A 17,338-nucleotide genomic window follows, 5' to 3' on the forward strand; every position below is an offset into this window, starting at 1 on the left:
AAAATGATAACAAAGCACACAATAAGTTTAATAATAAAGACTATTTTTTTTTCCCTGGGAGAAGAAGCAGGATTTATTTTAATGTGATTCAAACCCCAACACCTTCAAGAATGTTGAAAATTTGCTGTCTTGTGTATATTGACAAGCTGAGTGGTTTGTTTCTGCTTGAATATAGCAGAAGTTTGTTGCTGTTGCTGGTTAAGTGCTTCCAGTGCGTTCATCTCAGACAGTATTAACAAGGAATAAACAAGACCTCACTGGAGGTTTGGAGAACCAGCAGTATTTATGTGTTCAGGGCTCATTTTAAATAAAGACCCTCTTTTGGGGATGTCAGAAGGACAGAAAATCAGGGCCACAGGTTTTTCCCTGTTTAACAGCGGCTTTTATTTTTAAACTCCTGAAGCTTTTTAGGTTGTTCCAGCACTGAGTGTTTCAGTCCAGGGAATGAACCAAGCAGTAAAAGCCACGTTCTTTTCGTACAGGGAGATTAGGAGCTGGTCTGGGGAAGAAAGTCCAAGAGTAAACAGAGGTTGCACGATTCCCTTGGGAAAACACTGAAGTTCCATGTGTTAAATGTTCCTGCAAACCTCACGATGCTGGTTTGGATTTCATATGCCCTGTGACACCTTTGTTAATGTATCACCACATAAAGCTGAGAGGGGGGGAGACACCAAAACTGTACAGACAACTGCGCATAAAAAGAGCATTAATAACTTCCTGGACTTTTTTCCCAAGGTTGGTGATGATTTACTCCACAGAAGTAAAGCTTTTTTTTTTAAGCTGTCAGAATGCTAAAATGAAACGTATGCAAAAATATTCCGGCTTGAGATGTAAATTTTGCTGCCAGAAGGAGGGGTGATGTATGTGGTGGAAGAATTAGGTCCCTTAGACTAAAGCAGATTCTGGTAAATTATAAAATATGTGAGGGGTCTGTGGTCAATCCTGGATTTGCTACAACGAATATAAATGTGAGGAGCATCTGATGGTGTGGTAACTTCTGCTGTTAAACTTGGGCTTTTCCATGGACAGAGAATTCCCAGCAGCACAGGGACACCTGAGCTTGGGATCAATACTGCTCAGGATGTCCACACTCACCTCTGAAGGAGTTTTGCTCTTTTGCCATTATTTTCTGAAGTCCAACCCCTGCACAGCTGCCCAGGGGAGGGGTGGAGTCCCAGTCCCTGGAGGGATTTATAATCCATGTGGATGCAGCACTTGGGGACATGGGGCAGTGCTGGCCTTGGCAGCGCTGGGGAAGGGTTGGATTTGATGATAGATCCTAATCCAGGTTCTTGGGCTGTGACCAGCACCAGGAATTCACTGTCCACCACCTGAATGATGTGCAGGAGGCATTTCCCTGTTTGCTCTGGGGAAAGGGCAACCAGGAAGTTTTTTTAACTTTCATAGCCAAATGCAGAAAAGCTCAAGCTTCTCTTACCCGGCATTGAATAAATTCTTTTAGTCTGTGTTTATATCTCTGACATGTATATATACACAGAGATATGTACAGAATCTAACTCTGAACTTTCTTTCATTTGCTTTTCCCAAAGGCTCTGGAGAGTTTGCTTGCCTTCATCAGGATTTTCTCAGATTTGGGTTGAGTTCACCTCTCATGTATTTGTAAACTGGAAAATAAAGTTACTGTGGAGCCTGTTTGACAATCTCCTTTTGTTAGTATCATGGCTTATAAAGTTTATTTCCAAGAAATGAAGACATGGCAGTGTTTATGCCCATAGACTGAAGCCAAGTTTCCTCCTTTTTCTTGGAACATAGAAGCTCAGGTTCAGTATCCTCAAGACGCATAAATTATGCAGGTTTGACCAGAGAGCTCTGAAGAATTTGGCACCCATACCTTCCATTTATGGATGATTTCATTTTATTGTCATAGCTTCTCAAAGTTCAATCTCTGGCACAACTTTTGAACTCTCAAGGTGTTAAAATTTGCTTTCTGTTCCTCCAGGAAGACAGAACCTTGCTTGGACGGCAGGAGCAGGCAGCTGGATGAAGCGTCAGCTCTCTGACCCAATTTTGCTTTCCTTTGCACCACTTTCCCACTTGGAAGTGGCTGGTGAAGAACCCTTTTAAAAGAAAAATGCTGGTTTGTCCTCTCTATCCAAAATGCTTTCCCAATTTTTGTAGCATTATTCAATGCAGCCCATTTTTAACATCCATGGAATAGCACCCATGGCAGGTTTGCTTTGCTGTTTTTCTGACAGAATTTGAGCTTCTTAAACCTCATATTCTCAGATTTCTTCCTCTGCAGCATTTTTGTTGCACAGCAGGTCCCTGATTTCAGGGCTGGCCCGTCCCTTCTTAATCACCTTGCAAAGAGTGATAAGAGTGATAAGAGTGCTTCATTCAGGTGATAATTTCAAACTGTTTTGTAGAGCATTAATTAATTCTGTGATCCTCCATTGAGGCAGAATTCCTACTCACTTTGGGGTGTTTTATTCACATTCTCCCTAGTTATTCTTTTAAATTTTTAAGCTATCCATTGTGTTTCCGTGTTTCTGTGCCATGCCCAAATGAGCCAAGTGCTGGTTTCGTGCAGTAGTTCCATATTTTTGCTCCTTGTCTTTCCTAACTGAAATCTCTAACGCAAATTAAGTTCCTCACATCATTTTTTGAACTGAGTGACTTTAGTGCTTTTTTTTTTTTTTTAACTTTTTACCCAGGCCTGCACTACCTGTGCATTCAAAGCCATTTCAACATTTATCTGGTTTTTTTCACCCTATTTCCAGAGAGTTGCAATTCCCACCAGCCACATCCAACCTCTGTGTTCTTCTAACCCATCTCTTTGATTTCCTTTGATCGTTTTCAGCATAGTGATGTGTTCATCCATCACTTAATGCCAGCGTTACAACTTACCTATATTTTTCACCCCTTTGCACCCTTTTGCAGAAGACTTCCAAGATCTCCACACATCAGGATTTGTAAATCCATTCCTAAGGGAATTAGAAGTTTATAACTGTACAAGGTGTCTGTGTTTGCACAGGGTTGCTGGGCAATTTTAGCCACTGAGAAAAAAGGAACATAATGCAAATAAATCCCTACAAAGGTGGTGAAAGTGGGCACTTGGGTACGTGGGACAGAGTCAAATTAGTGAGGAAAAAGATGTAACCTCAGTTCAGCTGTGACAGAGTGAGGAATCCTTGCTGGAGAGAGGGGAAACAGCACTCCACAAACCCTGCTTCTTCTGGAACCACAGATATAATTCATTAAACCAAATCTCACACTGGAAACATGAAGGCTGCAAAGTCAAATAGCCCCAGACTGATGCATTTCAAGAAGATTTTGCATTTCCTGCTTCTGCTTTATGCCACAGGCTGAAATCCCAAAAGGTTGTCATGTCCTCCCTGGGATCTGTGCAAAGTGTGGGAGCCCTTCAGCCAAGTTCAGGAAGATTTTGGAGAAGGATCTCTGGCACCGGGCAGGATTCTTGGGGTTGTCTTGTTCAGCGCTAGGAGCTGGACTCCTGAGATCCCTGTGGGTCCTTTCCAACTCAAGACATTCCATGGTTCTCCACCCACAAGGCTCACCCCAGAGCTGAGTCCTGGCCTGGTGCTCTGAACTCGTCACCCCTAATTTACCTCGTTTGCTGTCTGTGCAATATCTGAGTGCTTTAGGAGGGTGGTTAATTGTCAGGACCTCCTGGTGGGGGGAGTGATTTCTGCGCTAATGGATCAGGAGCCTGGATCATGGGAATGTCAGCAAAGAGCAGCTCCCCCAGGGCTCCAGGCATGGATCCTGACTCCTTGTTTGGAGCACACTGCCCTGGAATGGAGCTGCAGCTGGAACCAGCTCGGACTTTCCATCCAAAAAACCAGGGGCTCAGCAATAACAGCCTCCTGGGAATAGTTTGGGTTAGGGAACTTTATATCCCACCAGAATCAGTGATAGAGGTGATGAATGATCTTTCTTTTCTTATATATTGTCCAGTTGTGCACTGAGGCTGAGCAATATAAAAGATAACACGTGCAGTTATACACAATACAGAAATTCAGCTACAGTTACACAGATTTTAAAATTACACAGGTAATTCTATTTAATCTTTTTTTTTTTTCCTCTCAATGCACAGAGCAAGTGTTTGCAGTGAGCTGAGTAAGGAAATGCTTGGAAAGGAGTGGCAAACAAATGCTGCATCATTGCAAGTATTGGGGTACAAAGTTAAACCTGGCCACAGTCCTTTGAGTCAAAACAATGGATATTTTAGTTCTGATGTTCTTTTGGCAGCCTGTGGGTGATAGAAGAGCAGAGGCAGGCAGAACGGGAAAAGAGGAAGGGCCCAATTGCTGCAGCCCTTCTCGAGTTCGAACTCATTGCAATTACGTGTTAATTTTTCTTAAATTAGAAATTATTAAAAACCGGTGGCTGGGGTTGTAATGCGAGCTGATCCAAAGAGGAGGCTTTGCTTTGGAACCACTGCAGGATGAATTGCAATCTGAACAAAGTAAATGGCTTGTAAATACATCGAGTAATTGGGTATTAATGGAAGCTGTTGTGCACACACTGCCCGGGCCCCTCCGTAGCTCCAAAATTGGATTGTCATTCACGGATCTGATTACAGGAACCTGTTTTTAAAAACTCTGTAAAGAGCGGGAAACTCATGGTTCAGAGCACAAGCCAGGAGAGAGGCGGGTCAAGAATAATTTTCTCTAGGCAAACTGTTCCATAATAGCTCATTTCAAGGCTTTGGGTTCTCTCCAGGAAGCACCCGGCAGTGGGCATTGTCAGGGAGGAGATGCAGCCCTGACCTGGTGGTGTTGTACCTTTGGCATTTTGTGATCTGGTTTTACAAGGCTTCCTCATTAGAGAGGAGAAATTGCTAAATGGGTTTTAAGTTAGAGCAGGCAAATACCTAGACAGCCTACAACATAATAGGGGAAAGATCAGATTCTACCCTTGCTTAAATTCAAGGAGCTCATTAGCATTAATAGGGCTGCATGTGAAACTGATAGCAAAATTTAGTTAGTAAACCTTGAAGGACTCCAGCTTGAAACAGATTTTTATGTAGAGGCCAGGAGGGAGAAAAAAAAAAAAAACAAAAAAACCCACAACAACAGCTGAAACTGATAAAATGCAATTTATACCACCATAACAACAGTGCCTAGGAGTAAGATGCTGGGATTTTTTCCCCCCTTCAAGTGGGTGAAGATTGTTCCCAGACTGAAGCCTTCATCGCAAGCCAACTTTTAACTGCAAGGGAAATGTCTGAACTGGTGAGTTAAGCCTTGCAGACCTTTTTATTTTTTTTAAAGTTGAAACCATTACTGTGAAGTCATATGGTGCAAAACCCACTGTGGTGAGCACAGGCTTTGTCAGTGTGTTGCCTGCAAAAATTGGGAAGTGGGATCACTTCTGTTGTAGTTTAACTTTTCTCTTAAACATGTTTTGGAGTATTGGGGGTTTCACTGCAGGACCTTGCGTATTACCTTCACAAATAGGAAAGTCCCAGTTTTAACTCTGCACTCCTAGAAGTGCTTTAAGGAGATTTAGATCAGATATAAGAAAAAAATCTTCACTGGAAGGGTTGTCAAACAAAAAAAGAGATGACCAGGGCAGAGGTGGAGTCCTCATCGCAGGAGGGATTTAAAAGCAGTGTGGATGTGGCCCTTGGGGACACGGATTAGTGGTGGCCTTGGCAGTGCTGGGGGTTGGATTTGAAGGTCTTAGAGGACTTTTCCAACCCATGTGATTCTGTGTTCATCGTGAAAATGTCAGCGGTTTTGTGCTTTGAAGAAATTTTGGGATTGTCCTTTTGTGCTTCCACTTCAAACACAAACAACCACGTGATTGCCATTTTCACCTCGTGGCGGTTCTGTGGTCAGAAATATTTCCATTCATGACTGGGGGAGTCACCATTTTAAATATCAGAAGTGTGTGCAATCCCAGAGTAGAGAAACCGTAATAAAGGAACTGCAGTTCCAAAAATACACTTTTATTCCAGAGCATGAGACCCAAAACCTGTGAACTTTTGCTTTTCCCAGCTTTGTGCATTCCCAAGCACACCTTTATGGCTCTTTCATCCCAGGTTTTGTTGGCTGGCTGTGCCCAGAGGAAAAAATTCTGGTCTGAAGATATAAAAGACATTTAGTATTTGCTTTATACAGTAACATCCAAGGGAATGAGGCTGCTCCATGCTGCATTTCCACACCAAGGATTTTTAATTTTTGTTACTCTGGCGAGTTTGGGTGAGACCTATCCCTCACATTCCCAAACATCAAACCCCTCAGGTACAACACCAGATATAATCTGGGGCCCTCAGAAGAGTCTCCTAGAGTCCCTTATTGTCCCCCAGAAATTCAGAGCTTGGCCAGGGCACTGAAAATCAAGTGCAGGGTTTGGCAGCACCTTGCAATACCTGTACTCAGAAATTACACTTACTCAAAACTTGACAACACCCAGCACAGGGTGTCATCAGTGCCACCCAACCAGCTGCTCGAAAAAGTCACAAAATCTCAATTAAAACAAAGAAAATGGCATGTTTGGTTTTATTTTTTTTTTTTCCCCGTGAGCAATAAAAACCAGGTACTTCAGCAAAGCAAGACAACTCAAGAGCTGATGAATAAATAATACCCGTGGATGAATAATTCAAATGTAGTGTCAGATGCCTTGAACAATCTTTATCCTTGAAACAATAAGATGTCACCATGTGCAGTTCGTGTGCCAGACAGAGAGGGTGGAGGGTTAAATCCCTGACTTGGGGAGCTGCACTCTAAAATTCCAGAAAATTGTTGAGCAACTGCCCAGGCAGCAAGTGCACGAAATTCCTGCCCTGAAGTTTACGGTTTTCCCAGGTTTTTGTGCTTTCCCTCAGCTGCTGAGGATGGAGGAAATTGCTGTTAAGGCTGATAAAGGTATTTCAGCCATGCAGGGAACTTAAATAGCATCTGACATAGAGGTGGGAAAAAGTTTTTCCAGGTTCTTTCTCTTAAAGGAGAGATTAAGAATTTTCACGAGGCAAAGGAGCCTTTAGCAACTCTTTGCTTTATTTAAGATAACCCATTAATTACCGTTGTGCCTTCAGGAGGTTTTGGCAATTGAAAATCCAGGCTCAGGAGTTTTTAAACTCTCCTGCCTGGGCCTGTGGTGTCCTTGCTGCTCTCCAGAGCTGTCACCACCACGGGCAGGTGGCTCCTCTGCGGGGACGTGTCCTGGTGTCCTTGGTAGGTCGTGTACCAAGGGATGGCTTTGGATAAACGCGGGGAACTTGGCTTTACCCAGAAAAAGGATGAGGTGCTCTCATAACTTCTATTGTCTGGTTTATTTCTTGAGAACTCTGTTTTATTCCAAAAATTGTGGTTTGGGATTTTTTTTTTTTGTTGTTGTTGTTTGTTTGTTTGTTTTTAATAATATAAATGGAGGACTTTTTTGAAAATGCCTACAAGGAAAACACTTCTCACCTTATTTCGCCTCATCTGCATAAAAAAGGGGTTTTAAGGTTATCTGAGTAATTACAGAAGACTGAAAAGTTTAATTCTTGTGAGATGTCTGTGAACAAAGAAACTGTGGTAGTAAAGGAAAATCAAGGTGTATTGTCCTGCAAAGAATTTGTTTCTGGAATTAGTATCAGAAAATGGGAATGTAAGATCTCCTTTAACCTGGTGTAGTCTGGAGAGAAAACACAGCTCTGTTTTTATGAAATTAAAGATTTTGGCAGATGTTATATTTGGGCTTTGATTTGAGGTGTTAATAAATATAATGAAAGAGTTGGGAAGGAGAAATATTTTGTGTCTGGTGAGGACACTTTGCTGAGCTGAAGGAGCTTAAAATGAAAATACACCTCATGCCACAACTCCAGTGAGCATAAATTAAAATTGAACAAGGTTGGGTTTTTTTTTTCAGTTCACTTTCCCCACGTAGACTGAAATGCCTCCTGAGTTGTTTTACCATTGACAAATTCCCAGGATTCTAATAGTAGCTAAAATCTTATTATCTGCATAATTAATATTTTATTTATGTTGTCATGATGGCTACTAAGATGTCTTGAGCTGTGATAATATTTTTAATATTCTGCAAGTTCCAAAATTGTCCATCTCATAAAAAAAGCCCATCACCTGCATGATAGAGAAATCATAGGGAGAAGGTTAGGGAGTGGAAAACTGCCTTTTTTTTTTTCCCCCCCCCTCTGGTTTTATCTTGGATTTTGTTTCCTCCTTGTTTCTCCATCTTGTGCTGCAGAAAAGATCTGGATTTTGCGACAGGGCTACCAAAATTAATTTAAACCAGAGAAATGTCACTGTTCGTTTACATCTACAAATACAAAAAGGCAAATGAAAAGTTAGTCTAAATCCAGCTTTTTTTTTCTCCTTTATTTTTTTTTTCTTGTATTGCCACAAAACCAAAGAATTCTAGATCGAGGGTTATGTGGAAAAATAGGATTTAAACTTTAAAAGAAGATATATAGAGCGTGTATGACATTATAGAGTTGGGAAAAAGAGATAATAAACTTCAGAGGAGCATGGAAATTTCTCTGAAATTGGAATTGCTGGAATTTTAGCAGGTGAAATCTGATACTAGTCAAGTTTCAGCTCTCCAAGTTCAAAGTTGCAGAGACTTTTACTTTAGAGGATCACACCCAAATCTGCTCCTCAATTTCTTCTTGTCATTCTGAAACTTAGGACATAACCCACTCATCCAATCAACCTGGTGTTTAATTAATCCTTGTTAATGAAACAATTTGGAATCATGATGTGGCATAAAGCTTGCGACATTTGCGAGGGAGAAAAAAGTGTGGTGTGATGTTGGATTTTTTTTTTTTTCTTTTTTAACTTCTGCAAAAATGCAAATTAAAATTCTCCGTGTGTAATTACGAAGTGGATGAGAACACAGAAACTTTAGCGAAATTGTGTGTGCCTTGGGGCTCTGTTCCCTCACTGAAGATCCAAGGATTCCTTGATGCACGCGCTGTATTATCTCGGATCACAGTTGTTATTGGACATCTCACCCAGTGATTCATCAGGGCTCCAAAATGAACTGTTCCCCTCAGCTCTGGAGAAGCAAAATGCCAAAATTAAATACCCCAGACCAAAAAAAACAAATTGAGAAAGTCACACAAGGAGAGAGCTCATGGGCAGGTTTTGTTCTTTGACTGCTCTATTTCAGGAACTAATTTGCTCTTTTCTTCTTTTAAGGAGAATTAATAGTTCCTGCATCAGTAATTTCTCTTTACCTCTTATATCTTACACGAATTTCTCTCCTCTTGTGGCAAGTTCTTTGTGGAAAGTGGTTTGAGTTTTGATGGAGGGATGGTGTCAGACAGAAGGTTGTTTCAGTCTAATTTAATTCAGAAGGAGGATTTTCCATGGAATTTAGCTCAAATACTCAGAGTAGGAATGTATTTAGGCTGAAAGGACTTGCCTGGGCTCACTGTGTGCAAGGTGGAATCCTGGCAGGGATGGATGAACCCTCAAAACCCCTGGAACACCCCCTGGATACATCTAAAACACCCAAACCAGCCCAAAACTCTCCTCCCTTCCCTGTTACCCTGCCCAAACTCAAATTCTGATATTTTAAATATTAAAACAGCACCGAGAGGTAAATCTCTAAACAACAAAAGAGAATTAAACAGGCAACTTCTCTGGGTAATAACAAAGTTTTGTGGCTAATTCTCTCCACATACTGTGCAGAAAATGAATCCCATAAAATACAAATAACTTCTCCCCGAGCACCTGTAGCTTCTTGCTAATATTTAAAATTTATTTATGTTTCATTTAAATAAATTTTAAGATTGCAGCACAAGCTCTGTGCGCTTGCATGCCCATTCTGCTCCTGGAAAAGGAGTGGATGTGGCATAAAGTGCAAAGGTAAATAATATATCACTTCTGTCTTGAAATGTTGATGGTCTCTCCTGCAGTCTGCTCATTGTTTCAGCCTGGGATTGTTAAAAGCAAGAGCCTAAAGCTGAAATTAGTCCTAAAGAGTGCAAGTCCAAAGTAAGAGTGAAAACCTGGAACAAGAAATAAATTTGGTGTTGTTTTAAGAGGTACAAATACAAAATTCTTAAATCAAGGTCTTTTTAATGAACAGTTGTGGGTTTCTTGTGCTGTTACCCATTGGATTCCATTTTGTGCTTGCCTCCCCCAGAACTAAGGTTGTGTAGAGGAGCTGTGCAGTTGATGTGATTTAATCTCGCTGCCAGTGCCAGGTGAGTCAAGCTCATCAAGGAAGGGCAATGATCGCAGCATCTCTAATGTTTCCAAAAGAGTTGATTTCTTAATTCATTGATTTAGTTTTATTCTGTACCAAAAATCTGTGCTGTGGAGGTCAGGAGGGAATGGGAGCAGAGAGAAGAACATTCTTTCCAGTTCTTTTTCAGTATCCAAATGTCTGGGAAAACTTTGTAGCTCTGCATCTACTTCATAAATTTCTTTCTGTATTTCTTTTGGAAATGAGGGGATCTTGTAGCATCTTTTTCTTTAATTAATTTTTCTTTAAGAAAACTCTCATGTTAGACATTAAACCCCATCCCTGGAAGTGTCCAAGGCCAGGTTGGATGGGCTTGGATCAACCTGGGATAGTGGAAAGTGTCCCTACCCATGGCCGGGGATATGACTGGATGAGCTTCCACCCCAAATTAATCTGTGATTCTGTGATCCCATTTACCTGTGAGTAAAGTGTGTGAATAGAAAGCACAGAAGAATACAATAAATAAATAAATTGCTGAGGTTTGTGCTCCCAGCACTGTTTAGACGGAGTGATAAGGTGGCTGATGGCATCCCAGACTCAGTTTTAATCTTGCCCAGGGTAAGGTAGGCTCGTGCTATTTTATTTGACCCTTCTTTTATGTTGCCTTCAGTGCTCTGGTACAGAACCAACCCAATCTAATTCAATTCACCACTACTTTACCCTTCAGTCAGAGCAAACCTACAGTGAGCACACAAAGGCCACTGTGATGGTATCTTCTTTGATCTTCAGCTTGCTCAATCTACTTCCTACTGTGCCGGCTCACAATTTCATTTTAATAGTTAAGTAGTTTGGACATCATTAAAAGAACTGTGTCTGGAGGCAGTGATATGGCACTGATCAGTTTGTCAAGTAATTCCATTAAAAAAAGTTCACAGTTCTGTCCTGATATGATGTAGAGAAAATGTCTCATTAAAAACAACTTTTGTAAAATACTTTCACCCATTTCAACTTAAAAAAAAATGAGGATAATTTCTGGAGACTTGCTCTTTCCAGTCTAATACATCATCTTCTTTTAATCTCCAGCACTTCCTGCCTTTTTTTTTTTTTTTTTTTTTTTTTTTTTTTTTTTTTTTTTTTTTTCCCTAGCAATTATTAATAATTTTGTTGCTCTGCTTAATTTTCATAAGTGGGCTCAAATATATTTTTGGAAGCTCTGCTAACGATGGCCCGGGTTATGATTTGGGCTAAATGCCTGTTCAACATGAAAGGAGGGGGTCAAATACTGGCCTCCAAGCCCTGGGCAAGATTAAACCCCATTCCTTCCAAACTGGGTGAATTCCATGTGCCCTGTAGCCTCACCCCATGGCTGTGTCCACCAAAGGAGCCAGTTATGTGTCTGCCAGTGAATTTATCCCCAAATCCTTCTAAATCCTTGCCCCATCCACCACCTCAATCCCTACAACTCCCCGAGCTTCTTCCTCCAAGCCCTGAAAAATTTCTTATATACTCATACTTGGGACTTACTTCAAAAGTCACATAAATATCCTCAACCTAAAGCTTTTCTTTACATTGTTTGATTTTTTTGCAAGTGATCTTCCTTTCTCTCAGCCCTTATCTCAGGGGCAGCAAGGTGGTGACGAGCTGGTGATTTCTTTCTCTTCATGCCTGGAGTTTGGAGGAGTCAGCCTGGACATGGTGACAGGTTTTTCCATTGCATTTGGCCTGATTTGGGGCAGACCCTACATCTCTTTCTGAAACTTCAAGAGGTCACTTACCCTTTGCATATTCTGGGTTGAAGGGGGGTGTTATTTGCTTGGTCTTTTTAAATCTAGAAAATATAGGGAGTCAGCTCCGCTTTTAGCATTTGTACTCCCTAATAACAGCCACATTCTCAAGGCACTACGCAGGGAAACTGAGCAGGAAATTTTTGGTCTTTTGCGCCATGAGAGGGCTGAAAACCGATTCCAAAATGCAGATTGCCGTCCCTGGGGCTGAGGAGCTGCTGGATTCCAGCAGCACGGGCAGGATGAGATGCTGGCTGACGTGAGGAGGTGTTGTGGCTCTCCATCTCCTCAGAGCAGGAGCAGCCGGCTTCCATCCCTGCGGAGAAAGGAGAGGAGCAGAAGGGGACACAAAGTAGCTCCAAACCAATTTGCCTCAAGATGTGTCACTCTGCTTTACGTTCCTGGTTTGCGCTGGGACTTGATCCTGTCTTTTACGTTAGCTGAGGGTTTCACGAGACAGGGGTGTTGCGATGCTGAGAGTGAAAATGGTGATAGGTGGGCACGGGTGGGTGTTTGGATGGCAGCAGGTGGTTTTGTCTGGGCTGAGCTTAACCAAACACATGCAGGCTGAAATTTAATCCTTACTTCAGTATTATCAGTCTGGTTTTTATAGTTTTCACCTGGCACACACCCACGACGGGGTGTTCAATATTGTAATCTGAGCTCACCTGAAGGAAAGCTGCTGCCAGGGCTGCCTGCATGAATGTTGAGGCTCGGTTTTGGTGACATTAAAATCAGTTTATTCTCCCCACCTCTTGTGGAGCTGTTTTGTCAGGTGGAAAAAAAAAAGAGGTTTGAAAGAGCTTAAATCAAGTAGGAGAAATTTATGCCCAGCAAATCCTGTAGAACTAATAGATGTTAAAGCAAATGAAAGAATATTATCAAGAGTGCTGGTCTACGGTGTTTGTTTTGGGTTTTTTTTAAGAAGTCCTTTTGAAAATTCCTTCAAAAAATTGTTGTAGATATTCAGCTAATTTATAATTCTGATCAGGTGTGAGCAGGTAAGCTCCACCTGCAAGGATAGGAAAAAATTTTCAATGCATAAACGGATGTGGCTCTCCAATTTCCCACCCTGAGGAAGACACACACACACACACAAAAAAAGAAAAAGGCAAGACAAACCCGCAGAGAATACCTCGAGCCCTGATATCCCTTAAAATAACAGATGAAAAAAGAAATTTGAAAGCAAAACAAAGAGATAAAGAAGCATCAGCCGCTCAAACCCCTCAGGTATTATACCTTCCAGTGTGCACCATCTGACTGACACACTTCTCCATATGCTGAGGAGGAGAAAGAACTATTCCCAGCTAACCCACAATTATGCCTTCATTATTTCTTTTTAATCTCCTCAGAGTTCCCATAGGGCCTCATATTTGGTTAGATGAATGTCCCTGCAACAGCCCAACTCCGAAGGCTCCGCCAGTCTCCGAGAAAACTTTCATGTTACGCTTCGTGCAAATTTGGTCCAGAGCTATTTTTATCTGCCCCTCACTCTCTTTTTTCATCCCGTCATTAAATAAATTATTTTCAGGGCTGCTTTCAGTCTCTCTTATGGCGCTGAAGGATTTGTTAGGATGGAATAGGAGACATTTCAGTAATAGTGTTTTTTTTTCCCCAATGGTACTTTTAGAGGGATTTGTATTTAATTTTTTTTTTTTTTTAAACACATGAGTTGATTTTTAGATGTACAGAAGGATTTGGACCACTTAAGTAATTCTGTGCCAAAAATCCCTGGATTTCACTGGAAGAAGTAGTGTGACCTATTAGTCATGTTGAATATACTTTATGTATTTCACACTCTGCTCCGTGCAGATCTGAGATAAAAGGATATAAACAGAGATAAGTATTTTTACCTACCTATTCTGTCTGTAAAGTTATTTTGCTTGGGGGCCCAAAGTATGAGCAGTATAGTATTAATATGGTGAAATTGCCACAATTATGTTGTACTTCCACATTACCTTTGATGTGATATTTTGCAAATTGTTCTGTGCAGAATTATTTTGCTATGGTTACATTGTAAATGTCATTGTGTGATGAGATACTTGGAGATGTATATAATGACTTATAATAAACTTTATGGAAGAATCATAAATAAGAGATTAAAGTCTTATATATTGCAATGTGGTTTTTTTGCATCCTTTTTCTGTACCACCTGTCCTGGTTGCTTGGATGTGAGAATTATCTTTCTTTTGTAATTCAGAGTTTACTTGGTGAACTTAGTGCTGAAAGAAGGTGATGGAAGGACAGGGCTGGCTCTTGTCAGTTCATATCCTTGATTTTTCTGTTCATACTGGGGGTTTTCAAGTGCTGGACTGATCAGAAAAACACTCGAATCTTCCTTTGACTTCCAGATTTTTATTTTTGGTTGTTGAATCCATCAGCTTCTGTCTCTGGGTCTCTGCTTTCTGTCAGTTAGGATTTTGTTTTTCTGTTGTGGGGGCTGAGAAAATGAATTAATGACTTGCCTTAGGTTTTGTAACATTCAGGTGTCATCTCGTAGTTACAGTCAGATTACTTGTGCTTAGAGAACTATTCTCTGAAGGTTCTCACCAGGTCCAAGAGAGTTACCTTCTTACTCCCTGTTCATTTTTAATACAAAAAACCCCAAAAATGCAGGAACTGGTTCCTCAAAGGACAACTTTGCATCGAGAAACATGAAAGCCCAAACAGAACAAAATACTGGGAGTAGTGACTGGAATAATTGTGTGTGAGGAAGAAGATGGGGAGGAAAAAAATTAAATTTTTTAAAAAAGAGCAGCAATTACAGTATATTGAAAAGACCACATTTGTGCATTTCCAGAAACTTAAAGGAGAAATCAAAACCACGTCTGTGGTTTTTGCTGCTAACTGGAAGCAGGAGAGTCTCACTTCTCTGGAGCAGGGTCAGACAGAACCTTTTACTGTGGCTTGCGGATGAAGGCTGCAGAAATACACTTAATGGGCTGAGAAAGAGGGTGTTGAAAATAGATCCGTGAATGATAATTTGAAAAAGAAGTTGCCAGTCCCAATAACTTTCTTAAACCCACATCTTGGAAAGCATTTATGCTATTTTTGGAGAGTGATGAAGTCCATCAAAAAGTGCAATCAGCTCTGAACGCAATAAAATAAAAATCAGGTTCGCAATTACGGTCTGGTGAAAATCTTCAAAAAGCAGGGAAAGTTTCTCCATGAGACAGAGGATTTATAATGGCTTTTGTAATGGAAGATGTCAGTAGCTATTGGTAATCTTTGTATTTCATTAGGAGTAATTGTCTCAAGGTGTTTTATTGTGCTGTCCTTAGTAAAATTTTTATTTCATTTTTTTCCAAGTGCATTAAAGCCCCTAATTTAAGCGTGTAAAGGGCATTTTGTTCCCTTAGATACATACTGAAAGCATTAGAGATAAGCCGAGGAACTCAAGATGCGTTCGTCAGGCCATAAGAGGATCTTAAACACATCACGGAATGCTGCTAATGAGGAAGGAATCCCAATCAGTCAGATATAAAAAACTCACCTTTCATGATTGCCCCATACCAGGACACTGAGTCACAAATTGCAATTTTGGGGCAAGATTTGCCAATTTTTTTAATCATATTTTTTTTCCCCCGCTGCTTTGGAAGGCCCTCGGGTCTGTCTGCAGCTTGGGTTTGTTGTGCTGCTCACGACTTCTGCACACTCATGCTCTTGCCAGGTGGGGTTTTCTCTGGCAGAACAAGACAACAAACAGCAGGAGAAGGCAGCTCCACCCCAGGTCTTTGCTGCCCACTGGGTTTTTTCAAGCTCTTCCCTTCTCTGTCCCCTCCTGCTGCTTCCCAAGCTGATGTGCTGATGAGGTTCTGGTGTGGAGCCATGCTTGGAATTTCTGGGAAGAGCAGTGAATTATTCAGGTTGAAGGTGTTGCAGCTATGGCTGGGCTGGCAGGAATGGTGGTGGCTCATGCTGTAAATCCTTTTTAAAGACAATTTAAAATGCGTGCCACAACACCCCTGGGACCTGCCTTGCTGCTGGCCCCGCTTACCTTTGGGGGTAGGATTTTGGAAGCTGATATTGTCATTATTCCTGTGATAACCTTAGGTATGAGCATTGCCAGTGGATTTTGTGGGTGACAGCAGGCTTTGGAAAGCCAAACATGGACATGCAGCATTCCCTGAGTTTTGGTGAGTAGGATTTTTGACAGCTTTGCCCAGGTTTTGGGGTTGTTTGGTGATGGTGTGAATCCAGCAGTCACTTCTCTCCCAAGTTTATTCCTACCTCCAGGCTCAGTCTCATAAGGACACACTGTGAGATGATGCCTAATCAACCACCTGCCTCCCCAGTAAGAGCTCACTCCAGCATGGTCCTGAAGGGGCTCCTGATAGAGGAAAACCCATTTTGTAAATTATAATAACCCATTTTATATTGTTTCAGCACTCTCTGTCGCAGGCAGGGTAAGGGAACAGTATCTCAGTGAGCTTTTAGCCAAAGCTACAGGTGTTGGAGGTGAAAGTTGACTTTGAAGGAGTTAACTAAGGCATGCCAGTGAGTAAAATCAGACCATTTTTTAAATTTATTATGTTTTTTTCTTTGCCATGAAGCAAGATTGCCTTAAAATTTACAAGTCAAAGCTTCAGCCAAAGAACCACAATCTGAGGACTTTAAACCCAGGCTCCTGGCCATTGCTCTAACTCAAGCTCTCCTCAGTTCATTTAAAACTGAAACGCTCCAAATTAAATGGCAGAGGCAAAATTAAGTTTTCAGACCTGGCAATGGAATAGGTGACGTGAAATTTCTATTTGAAGTTGTGCTGTGAGGGTGAAAACTCCGTGTTAGGCGGAAAATATCCTGAGTGGCAGAATTTTTGGGCGTGGCCTTCACTCAGCAGAAGGGAGGGAACGCCTACAAATGATGTTCGCGGATAACTGTGCCGCTCTTTCAGCCTAAACACCTTGGAATCTGCAAAGACAGCTCCTAGACAAAGGGGACGCCCGGCGAAATTCCCCGCCAATACATTTCTCCCTCCATAATGACAGGAACATCTCTCTCAATATTGCTCGGCTAATGAAGGAATGGATCTGCGGCGAAGTTCCTGGGAGGCTCATTTTCTTGAGTACAGTAGTAAAAGTTAGCTGATGAATGGCCTAAACTGCTTAATGCCTCTGCTTATAACTTCTGAGCAGCAAGGCGTAGCTGGGAGAGAGCTGAAGGAGTTATCCTCGGGAGGCCCCAGTGTCCTTGTAGGTTGTCAGAGTCAATGAGCCAGGTTTATTTCAAATGGCTCCTTAAATGAACATTTATTTTGTGCCAGTAACACGTTTTTGATTAACAGCTCCTTTTGACTAATTTGCTTCCCAAAACAGCCCAATAAAGGGCTCGTTTAAAACATAATTAAAAGCATGTTATTGCTGGTAGTTAATACTGATTAAAACAGGCATTAAGACAATTATCGTTGAAGGAAAGTAAGCACCCCG

The 17,338-nt window shown here is 41.4% G+C and overlaps 1 long non-coding RNA gene across 1 annotated transcript in view; it reads left to right on the forward strand.

The window, feature by feature from the left end:
* The first annotated feature begins 5,113 nt into the window (after positions 1-5,113).
* LOC120755391 (uncharacterized) overlaps positions 5,114-17,338 on the forward strand; it is a 31,984-nt gene continuing 19,759 nt past the window's right edge. The window contains exons 1-2 of the long non-coding RNA XR_005701754.2: positions 5,114-5,219; positions 15,966-16,048. This is a non-coding gene — a long non-coding RNA (uncharacterized LOC120755391). The remainder of the gene's footprint in view (positions 5,220-15,965; positions 16,049-17,338) is intronic.

This window comes from Hirundo rustica, chromosome 7, assembly GCF_015227805.2.
Source record: "Hirundo rustica isolate bHirRus1 chromosome 7, bHirRus1.pri.v3, whole genome shotgun sequence".
Taxonomy (NCBI): Eukaryota; Metazoa; Chordata; class Aves; order Passeriformes; family Hirundinidae; genus Hirundo; species Hirundo rustica.